This window comes from Leopardus geoffroyi, chromosome A1 (assembly GCF_018350155.1).
Source record: "Leopardus geoffroyi isolate Oge1 chromosome A1, O.geoffroyi_Oge1_pat1.0, whole genome shotgun sequence".
NCBI lineage: Eukaryota > Metazoa > Chordata > Mammalia > Carnivora > Felidae > Leopardus > Leopardus geoffroyi.
In genome coordinates this window covers 32,608,770-32,620,546 of record NC_059326.1, presented here as the reverse complement: position 1 = coordinate 32,620,546, position 11,777 = coordinate 32,608,770, and the positions used below count along the sequence as shown (strand labels likewise).

The following is an 11,777-nucleotide window of genomic DNA, read 5'->3' as shown; positions in this document are numbered from 1 at the left end:
AAGGAAAAATAACGATTTGTCTAGTACAAACACATAGTGAATTCAATCAAGTAAGATACTCAATGCACATGATTCACTCCTTTCCTGAGCCTTGGTTTTTATCTCTTTGATCATCTTTTCTTCCAACAGACTTGAGTAACTAGATGTTGGCAAAAATTATATTACCCTTGCTAGTATAAATGAAATGGAGTGTGAATGACTATACTGACACAGAATGACATGATAATCATTAAAAAAAAAAAAAAAAAGCACTGAGTACTCCCAGTTTTCTTACCTCGCTGGAAGACACTAGAAGTAAGAGAGTTCTAGAGAAGGCAGACGAATTGGACAGGCTGGTGACAGCAAAGGCACTCCAACTGCACAGTCACCATGACCACCATCTGCGGCCCGGGCCTCTCGCCCCAGCTGCAGCAATTGCCGCCATCCGAGCAAGTGGCAGGGCCCCAGTCCCAAAGGAGGAGGCATCATCCTGGGAGAAGCCCACCAGAGCCTTTTTGGACTCAGGAAGTCCAGAGACCCCTGTTATCCCAGCCGCTATCCTCTTTTAAGGCATGGCATCACTGTGCGCGTGCACACACGCACACACACCCACACACAGAGTCGCAAAAAGGTCAAGGGTTTACATCCCCTACCCACCCAGGGCTCCACCGGGAAGCCCCCAGGTGCTGCTAGTACCAACAGGGAGACCCAGAGCCGCTCTCTGATAGGAAAAACCTGGCACAGAGGCGAGGGAGCACACAGAACCAAGCGATGCCCCAGCCTGGGCTACCAGGCCCTGGTCTGCCTCCCTTCAGTCCTCTCTTTAGCCTTCCCTGCACCGAAGTGATGACTCCACAGCCTGAGATTGGGAAGCCAACACCTCTCCGGCCTTAGGCCTGTGCCCCAGAAGGAGCAGGTAGCTGAGAGCCGGCCTCCTCATGGAGGGGCAGTCAGAGACAAGTTTGGGGCATCTTCCAAATGTATACCCACTGAGCCTTGTCAGAGTTCTGAAACTGGAAAACGAAAAGTGTTGGGGCACCTGGGTGGCTCAGTGGGTTAAGCATCGGATTCTTCATTTCAGCTCGGGTCATGATCTCATGGTTGATGGGTTCAGGTTGCTACAGGTTCTGTGCTGACAGCTCAGAGCCTGGAGCCTGCTTCAGATCCTGTGTCTCCCTGTCTGCACCTCCCCTGTTTGTACTCTGCCTCTCTCTCTGTCTCTTAACAATAAATAAATGTTAACAAACAAAAAATTAAAGAAAAATCTTTTAGTCTCATTTTTTTAGTAAATACACATGTGTCTTCTTTCTGAAAAAAAAAAAAAATGCAATGCCTTTCTTTTTTCTTAGAACTTTTGATAGTGCCAGAACCTTTAAAGCATGCTCATAATCATATAGGTTTTACAGCCAAATTTCTAAAGAAATGATGAACTTAAGGTTAGAAATGAAAACTACATAATTCAATTAAACAATATTATAACCTCTTCAATGCTTCCTATTAAACCTCCAGGAGATATTTTGTCATTATCTTCTGTGATATTTTTAGTTATTCGCAAACTTCTACCTTGCCTTCAACTATCTCCAAGCTTTTTCATAAATTGGCTGCTAGAATTAGAGTTTACAATTTGACTCTGAAGTTAAAATACTCAGATTACAAAGAAGGAAAGAAACCTCAAAGATAAATGACTATCAAGGAAATAGCAGTAGGTCTCAAAACTGAGTCCAGTTCCACGATTCTTCATTTGTCTTCCTTCTTAGTTTGATAATTTCTGCACAGAAATACTCAGTGACTTTTCTGTGTGTGAAGAGGAGCTGAATAAAATATGTGTGCCAACAGGGTATGCAGTCATTTAATCTGGGATGATTTTGCCACTATTTGATATAGAAAACACACCCTTCTAACACTAATTTAAAAACATATTTAGCTAGAGTCCGTGAGTTTATTAATAACCCTCTACCTAAAAAAAAAAAAAAAAAAGGAGAAAGACAGATGAATGAAGCAATATTTGGGCAAATAAAGAAATTTAGAAACATGTAAATGACTCACATACAGAAAATTGAAAGGAGTTTTATATGACAATTATTAGAACTGATGGAAGAATGATGGCTACAATGCATAGGAGATACCATTAAACTTTTAGAGGTTGAGCATCTATAAAATTTCCTCACAATAACATTGAGGTAATTTATCACAAAAAAAAGAAGAGAATTTTTATAAGATATAATACAAATGTAACTCTGACAAGGTCCCTTCATAAATCTGCCCTTATGTTTATTTTCTAGTCCTATGACGTAAGTCATTTTCATTGTCTTCAGTTTTATCATAAAAGATTTTAATCACTACACTGCATAAAACATCTGAGTAAATAAAATTTCCTGAGTAAAGAAATGTTTTCTGGGATGACTGCTAATTAGAGATGCACAGCCTTAGTCTCCAGTCCATATTTATTAGTAAACTCTGAAATAAAGCAATATTTGTATGGCTAATAAAGCCAAAGTGCTGACAAAGGAAAGGAATTCAGGATTACTGGTTTTATATTAAGAAAACAGGTCGAAATTTTTTTCTGCTTTCATGTTTGGTACTATAGCAGAAAAATTATGTGGCCACTATATTTCCTTGAGTGATTTTGTTTTAGTCTTTTTCCTGATATTTACCAGTGGCCTGCTCAGAAAGGGGATGGAAGCTGTGCACTCTTTCCCCATGCCTAGCCCTATTTACATTTTCCATCTGCGTTCCATTCTCTTATCATAAACTAGTAATCAGTAAGAAAAATGTTTCTCTGAGTTCTGAGTCTTTCATCTATAAATATGGAGCCAATCAGTGGAAGGATGAAGACTATATCTGGCGACAGATAGGTTAAGAACCATTTTTTTAAAGTTCATTTGCCTTATTTTGAGAGAAAGAGAGAGTGCAGGTGGGAGAAAACAGGGAGAGAGACAGACAGACAGACAGACAGAAAATCCCAAGCAGGCTCCACACTGTCAGCGCAGAGCCTGATGCGGGGCGTGAACTCACAAACAATGAGATCATGACCTGAGCTGAAATCAAGGGTTGGATGCTCAACCGACTGAGCCACCCAGGAGCCCCAAGAGCTGATTTGTGTGTGTGTGTGATTTTGATTCATGAATAGGATTTCATGGGTCCAACAATAAGGCACTTCTCCCCAAATCTTCCAGAATTAATTTACCCATCTTTCAATATAAGTCAATCTCTTTTATTTTCACCCTAGATGTGTGTGTATGTGTGTGTATATATACATATATATATATATATATATATATATATATATTTCTCATTTCTCAGCAATTGTTTATTATTTTGCAATTGTTTTTGATTACGAAATGATATGCATAATTTGTTTAGCTATGGCCAAAAAATCTATGGTTTCCTAAAAATGGAATTTTTTTTCAAATGTGTGGATATCTATAAGGAATTCAATTATGATATACCCCTTTTAAGAAGAACTGGACTAATTTATACTCAGAAGCAATCCAATGATTGTAGACCATCAGCAATCTGATGAGAGTACATACTCATAAGAATATCTACGTGGTTGACCTTTTTAAGGTTCCACACTTTGGCACCTTAGACTTTTAAAAATCTACACATTATGCAAAATTATTTTAAATTTTGGTATGAAAAACATTGGATTACTAACAGGATAGTCAGGAAACAACTATTAAATGGAAACATAATAAAATATGTGGATAGAGATTTTATATCTTAAGATGGATTCTCATTAACATGATCTAATAAGAATTACAAAAATGTAAAACATAAATTGGAAGTGCTTTTATACAGTGTTTACTCTACTAATTGACAGAAGCTATCAAGTTATTGTTGTTTTATTTCTTCTTCTTTTTTTTAAGCTCTATACCCAATATGGAGCTCGAACTCATGACCTCGAGATCAAGAGTTGCATGCTCTATACTGTGGTTTCTCTTCAGATCGTATAAATCTTTCTTCTTCTACTAAAGAGTTGCATACTCTACTGACTGAGGCACCCAAGCATCCCTATTGTTGTTTTCTTATATAATGTTTCCATTTCATATATACACCAAAATCCTTGAGTGCAAGAGTAATTGAAGGTAATAAAAATAGAAATTATTTTCCACACATTTTATCTATTACAAAGGCCTTTCAAAATCAACTATCATATGGTATAACAGTACAGTAATAGGATTATGTGCTTTCTTGTAGTTGCCAAATAAGACTCTAAAATGATAAGTAAAACTTATACAAAATTGTACTGCAACTTCATTGTATAATACACATATTCTGACTGAAATTCAAGTATTCTTTGAATTCCACCAATGAGAGTTTCAATAGCATTTCATAGCTAAGAACCAAGGTTTCATATGTATAATACCTTGTGTTAGAAAGGAAAAGTACAATTCTTTCTATTCACAGAAGTAGCCATGGCTGACTCTGTCAATTTTCCACTTTTGATCATTTAAGTTTATGAATATTGTTTATTGCATGATAATCTTCTGTTCCCCATGAAAACAGTCTGTCCTCCAAATTTGTTTGCCTAATTTGAGACTCATAACATGTAGGTGTCAACTTTACTGTTGTGGCTCAAAGAGCTAGTCTGTTACTTTTCCATAATATATCACATTTTTATTATTGTATTTAAGAAGGTGTTTAGTATGGCTTGTATGAGTTATTATGGGATAGAGATCACATACTCAAAGAGCTGTAGAAGACATTCCATCATACAAATTAACAACGGAAAAGGTATAAGGAAAGAAAAAAAATGAAAATAGGACACTGTGAAGCGTTGTGAGACAGGTAACTGCCACTCTGCTCAAGGGCATCATTTCTCTCTGGAAATGGGAGTCCTTTTCCCCCTCCTCCTCAAATATTCTGACTTTTGGAGAGAAACAGAAATGCGTGTCGTTATGCCACATAGCTCGATTTTTAGTGTTGTTAATTAATTTACATTTTAAAAGAACAAAGTGCCAAATAGAGTAGGGGTAGAGTATCAGCTCAGTTCCATTCGCTGGCAACTAAACTGCAGACTGTTGGAAACAAATGCGGATGTTTGTTCTACTCTTGGTCAGTACTAAAAGTATGGTAAAGACATTACAACCATCTGCCAAGTGATAAGATCGTTATCTAATAATTTTAAACAGAATGATAGGAATTACAATGTTATCTCAATAAGATAGGATGCTTCTGTTAACGATCTCACTATATAATGGTAGAGATTTAATTATGGTACAGAGCTATAAATACAGTCATGAGGCTTGACTCAGTTGGATTCCTTCAAACATTCTAGTAATCTTTTAGTCGTCCTGAATTGGGGGATTCGAAGTAAAATAAAATTAATGTTTCTTAAAGGAAAATTCAAACTGATAAATACTTTTGTAACTTAGAAGATTTTCTTTTTTTTTTTCATTTATGAGCACGATATTGTAAAATGTTTTTAAAAATATTCAAAAACACTACACAAATATTTTTTTCATGCTTAATGCATAGTATTCTCTCTTTCTGTCCCCCTCTTTCCGTCCCTCCCTCTGTGTGTGTGTGTGTGTGTGTGTGTGTGTAAGTTCATTTTACAAAAGTGATGGAAATATCACTGAAAGATTACTATTGGCATTTGTAGTTACAAAACGAAACACTAATATATTTATTTATGTAATAGATATACTTGTTTATAATTATCACAATAAATATATTTATTTATAATTATTTGGAGAGTGTAATCTTTAAAATGTAAAAATGTCCTTTTAAGTATTTCAGACTCTTTTGATCCTCAATTGTTGCTTTGATGTAGCCAGAGCTTAAGCTTCACTCTAAAGAGCGTTATGTTTAGACTGAGATCATAATGGAGTAATCGTTATCTGTATATTACTTTATAATTCCAACAGTTCTTTTAGATCACACAAATAAAATACTTCGAATTTTTTTCTATTGACTCAGTAGCTTGATTCTAAACCCATTGTTCACTGCAGGTCTTGTCTTTATTCCCAGGCTTACAATGAGAAATGATTATATTGACTGGAATTTTGCTCTGTAGAGTAGCTATAAATCCTACATTTTATCCTAATTTTTATCAAGTTTCCTAAAATATAGCTACATAAATACCAAACACGAGTAGTGACACTTAAAATTCGATATCCAAGTGCTTTTAGACATATGGAACATAGGGTAATGATACCATAGAAGAACCTTAAAGTATTTTTAAATACTTGAGGTATTAGCATATATTGATTTGGCAAAGGTTTATATATTTGAGACATACTGCAAAATCTTTAATTCTGTAAGTAGAAGGTATTCCTCTTTAAGCATCAGCATAGACTGGATAGTAGTAATCTACTAGTTAACCATTTTAGTAAAAATTCAAAATTATGGTTGCAATTTGATTAGGAAATTCAAGGTATGCCCAGCAAATAATGAAGTATATTATGCCTTTTATATAAATGAGCCCTCTTTTAAAAATTGTCAATCATTTGTACAATATAGCATTCAATATGACTATTGGTTTTGAGCTCAGAAACCCAACTGAAATTAGTTTGGGGAGTTAAAAGGAATTCACTGACCCCCAAATCATGTATTATATCAAGATTTGAGTCCAACCATGCACAGGAATGACATCAGAAATCACTCTCTCCTTTCTCTTTTACTGATTTTTCCTGAATGTTGGTTTCAATCTCAGTCAGATTTTGTTTTTGACCACTGAAAACTCTTGAGGCGTAAATCTAACAATTCAGCAGAGATAGATAAAATATTTTTTTCTCTCAGCTCTAGTTTAATGAAAAATTCCTAAAAAGTAACCCTGGTAGCTAATGGGAGTCAGCACAACATAGATAAAATTTATGAGTCACCCGGCCCCTAGTTCTACCCATCTTACATTTTTTGATGCTTCAGGACATGATATTTAGCATCTCTAGAGAGTCCCACTGATGTCAAGTATAATAGCGCCCATTTTGATGAGAGGGACTATGGTATTTACCCTCTCAAGAATAAGTGATCTAATATGCTAACCATATTGCCCACTTCCACACATGAATTTATAGTTTCAGAAGTCATTATTAAGAGCATCTCTGACAGAGAAAGAAAAATAATGCCTCTGGGTTCTTCTTGAAAAACTAGAGATACTTCGTTAAAAATACAGGTTACAAAAAAATACAGGTTGGGTTGTAGTAACTGATATTTCTTACCAGCTGCAGTTGGATCAAAAAGCACTGAATATAGTTTGAATCTATTGGAAAGGCAGAAATCATCACAATCTGTTCATTAGTTCAAACTTAAGTGTGAACTACAGAGCTCTCTTATTCTAGTCTCTCTTCCTCACAAGTAACACCCAATATATATCCAAGTCCCATAAATTTTGCTTCCTAATTACTATGTTTTTCAATTTTCTTTGCAACAACCATCCTTATTTTTTTTTTGGATAAATATTTAAGACGTCTAATGAGTCTTCCTATATCCTTTCTAAATTGGTTTTCATGTTGCTACTAAAGGATTTTTTAAAAAATCAAATTTAACCAATTACACCATCTACTAATCAAGACCAAATTAGTAATATAATCATAGTTGTTTTTTGAGCCCCAGATGTATATACTCTTCTAATGTTTCTCTACCTTCACATATCACTTTTGGCATTTTTGTTAACATTAATTAACAATAAAACATGATTTTTAGCAGAAAACTTTCTTTTACAATAATTTTAGTTTATAATAATTACATGTATAATTTTCATAATCTCTCAAATAATATAATGGCAATTATTTAATTCATTTAGGTAGATCTGTGCTGACTGCAACTTCTGAATAGTAAGTTGTTAAATATGGATAAGTTGTGTGAGTGTGTATATGTACAATATTCACATAAACATCAGTATTATACAAATTAAAGCTGTACAATGAACAATTCATAGTTATGATAAAATATGATTATAGATGTTTCTACCTTATAAGGACGATATATAGTTTTATATCAGTGGGAAAACAAATGTGGCTTTTTCTCACTTTCATCCACAAGAACCTAGGAAGGATAGAGGAAAGATTTGCATTTCTAAACTTTGCCAGTTCTTTTAGATATGAAGTGATGAGACACTGATTAAGTGATTCTGCTCAGCAAATCCCATTAAAGATCCTTTCTATATGCAAAAGTAAACCCAGAGCTGAGGAGTAGGAGGGGGGAATTAATTCATCTATATGATGAAATAAAGAGAAAAGCTGGAAGCCACAGAGGGTTAGAGAATGTAAAGTCAGATTAATCCTTGTTTGATAGAGCCATGTTAGGAAGTAAAAATCTAGGGAAATGAATAAAGAGAACTTCCCAGTGGCAAGATGGCTGAAGGACGACATAATATTTTCAGAATTAAGGAATCCATGTACATATCCAGTATATTGCCCTCAAACTTTCAGTAAAATTTGATACATACACATAAATGCTTTTTGTGAGTGTTGTATGAGAAAATTCAATTGAAAGAGGCTATATTCTTTGACTGGTTTTGAGTAGTTGGTTCAATCCATTCAATTAACTATTACCACAAAATTGCTGGTTAAAAAACAGATAAAGAATCTCAGTGACACACAGAAATAAATATTTGCTTCTCACTTAAGCAAATAAGCAATCTTAGTATAAGTGGTAGTTAGCAGATCCAGACTTCCATGATTGTTTGCCAAGTACTTCTCAACCTTCTCCTGAACCAGTGAAAGTTAGTTTGGACATATCTTTTTGATAGGATAACAAACACGCAAGAGAAGAAACAAAAAACATGCACTAATTCTTGAGGTATAAGGATGAAACTTGAACACCATCACTTCCATCTCTTCATTATTTTACTGGTCAAAGGAAATAAAATGCCTAAGTGAAGATTCAATGGGCAGGAAAATGTCTCCTCCTTAGGAAAAACTACAGTCATATGGCCAGAGGCATGGAGAAAGGGACACTGGAGAGACAGATTATGTAAATTGCTCCATATTCATGTCTCTTATTCCTACATTGGAATGAAAGATATTATGCTTTGTCCCCAATCTTTTCTTTTGTCTCCTTTGAATATGAAGTGATCCTAGAAGAAGCACCAGGCTTCACAGAAAAGTATAAAAAGGGAGTCTAGATATTTTTCTCATCAAAAATGAGAATCACCCAAAATACCATTTGAATTGCATTTGGTGTAGAGTTGAAGTGGTTATGAGTTTATGTGCAGCACAGTCTGTATCTTGAACCCAATAATTACCTAGAGAATTAAGGCAATAATCCTATATGCATCTTTACTGTGCCTGTTTTTCAAAGAAACAATACAGGATATCAATATAAGACTAATTTCTTAACATCACCTCATACTCAAAGGTCACTACTGAAAATCATTTTGAGATTCAGATTGCATTTAAGTTTTACATTTTAGGGAGAAATCAAGCATCATCGATAGTCTATAAACCTTTAGGAATATGCATGTTCCAGGATTTTCTTCTTAATGTAACAGCCAACGGAATGGTCTACGAGGTATTATGTAAACCAAAAAAAAAAAAAAAAAAAAAAAAAAAAAAAATATATATATATATATATATATATATATATATATATATATAGGAATGGGTGTGTTAGAGGTCTAAATCTTGTCTTAGCTGAAACTGACTCTGAAATAGAGAAGTCTCATATGTTAGGGCATTTCTGCAGTAGAGCCTATACTGAATATAATTGCTAAGGATATCTTCAAGAAGTACCAGAAACTGAATTGGAATTGAAGATTTAAAATGGTAGATGTCTTACCACAAAGAGATGCAAAAAAAAAGTTGAAAGAAGTCAGGTGCAGAGAAGTAAAGTGTACTGTTATGAAGTCTCTGAGTCCCTCTTCTAAAAGTCATCAATAGTTTATAATTTCAAGTTTATCAGAGTATGTTACCATATGTTACCAGAGTAGGTGAATTGTATAACAGCACTTAGATAAGTATGAAACTGTATTGAGTAAAGGGGATTCAGATTTCAGATTCTTAGTGATTAAGTACCAAAAATGAGCAGATACTGCTTTGTGGATATTAATAATATAGTGAATTAAGCCAAAACAGAACAGAGATGGGTACTATTAAGTGGAAAAGGAAAACCAGAATGGAGCTAACCAAGGCACCACAGAAGTTCTGTAGAGTGTCCTTTTGCACAAAACATAATGAGAGAGTTTTCTTTCTCTAAGTCTAGGTGATTGAAGAAAAAGAGAGTTGCCAATGGTTACTCTCTTTAAGGAGCAGCTTGGAGTGCAACATGTTGTATTTCAGCTCAAGTTAGAACTCATGAAGGATGTCTCAGCCATATAAGGTAGTACCCTCAAAACTCAGAAGACAGGCAGTCTATGACCTCCAAATAGAGGTCTCTGCAAACCAGACAGCATACTATTTAGTTTCCAAACATTTCACGAATTTTTAAAGATATATCTCTATTATTAATTTCTAATTTAGCATGATTGTGGTCAGTGAACAGACTTTGTATACAACTAGAATAGTTTTAAATTTAGTGGATATGTTTTATTGCCTAATATATTCAAGTACGCAAATTAAAATTTTTGACTTGAATTCAAGGGCTGATCATTTTGAATTGCATAATTTTTACATCCCTCTGTAATTATCTGATCCAAATAATGGAAACTTATAGGAGAGTCGAAAGGCTTCATCTTATGCCATAATCTTTATTAATTAAGTTAAAGCCTTTCCTCTCAAAATGGCCTATGGAAATAACATTATATATTTTCATCATTCCTCCAATTCACATTCATTATTCCCATCCATAAAGAGATAATATTAGGGGCACCTGAGTGGCTCAGTCAGTTAAGCATCTGACTCTTGACTTCAGCTAAGGTCATTATCTCCAGTTCGTGAGTCGGAGCTCCACATCAGGCTCCTTGCTGACAGTGTGGAGCCTGCTTGGGATTCTCTGTCTCTCCCTGCAAATAAATAAATAAATAAATAAATAAATAAATAAATATCATATTACTATTTTTCCTAAATAGTGAACTCTGAGGAAAAGTAAAGCTTTCTTACAAACAGAAATCCTATCTAACAGTATCTCTTCTCGTTTAGGGTAACTGATGCCACCAAATCCCCTCTCTTTCTTTTAGGGGATTTTTCTGAATGCCAATCATCAGGCAGGAGAAAAGTTTCTGGCAAGAAGGATACTTCAGGCAGATTCCTACAATTTGATCCACCTTTACTGCTACCATGCTGGTCCTACTGCAACAGCAACCTACATGATCTGCCTATTTATGTTGACCCTAAAATGTATCCTGCACTTAGTAATCAGAGTGGTCTTCTAACAACATAAATTACATCATGTATTCCTCTGCTTTAAAACCTCCAATGGTTTCCTCCGCACTCAGATTAAAATACAAACTCATTATCCTGATTGTCTGAAAAGCCAATTTAAGTCACTCTAGATACAAATATCCAATTTTACTATCATCACATATTTTATCAAGGTCTGAATATATTTATTTAGGTATTTCCATATCTTCTATACTTATACATTTTGTTATGTTCTGCACAAGAATGTAGCATCATCTCCAGCCTTTTTGCTTCTGTGTCATGTGCACTCATTCTAGCACATAGTATGTAATTTCTAAATATCCTGAATGAATGAATAAATGGTGGATAGAAGACATGTGTAGGGAGAGGTAGCACACTGGGAGATAGAAAGAACTCAGTAAAAGCAATTGACTGAAGACATGACAGGATGGAATTGTGTTCCTACTTCCTTGAAGTTATCCCTGGGATTAAGTTTGCATTCTTCTATTTAAACACAAAATTTATCTTTAGTAAAGATTAGATGATATTTTACATTAGGTTTGAAAATTAAAT

At 34.6% G+C, this 11,777-nt stretch overlaps 1 pseudogene; it reads left to right on the top strand.

Moving 5' to 3' along the window:
- The first annotated feature begins 369 nt into the window (after window positions 1-369).
- The window catches only part of LOC123608298, a 185,254-nt pseudogene continuing 173,846 nt past the window's right edge, over window positions 370-11,777 (top strand).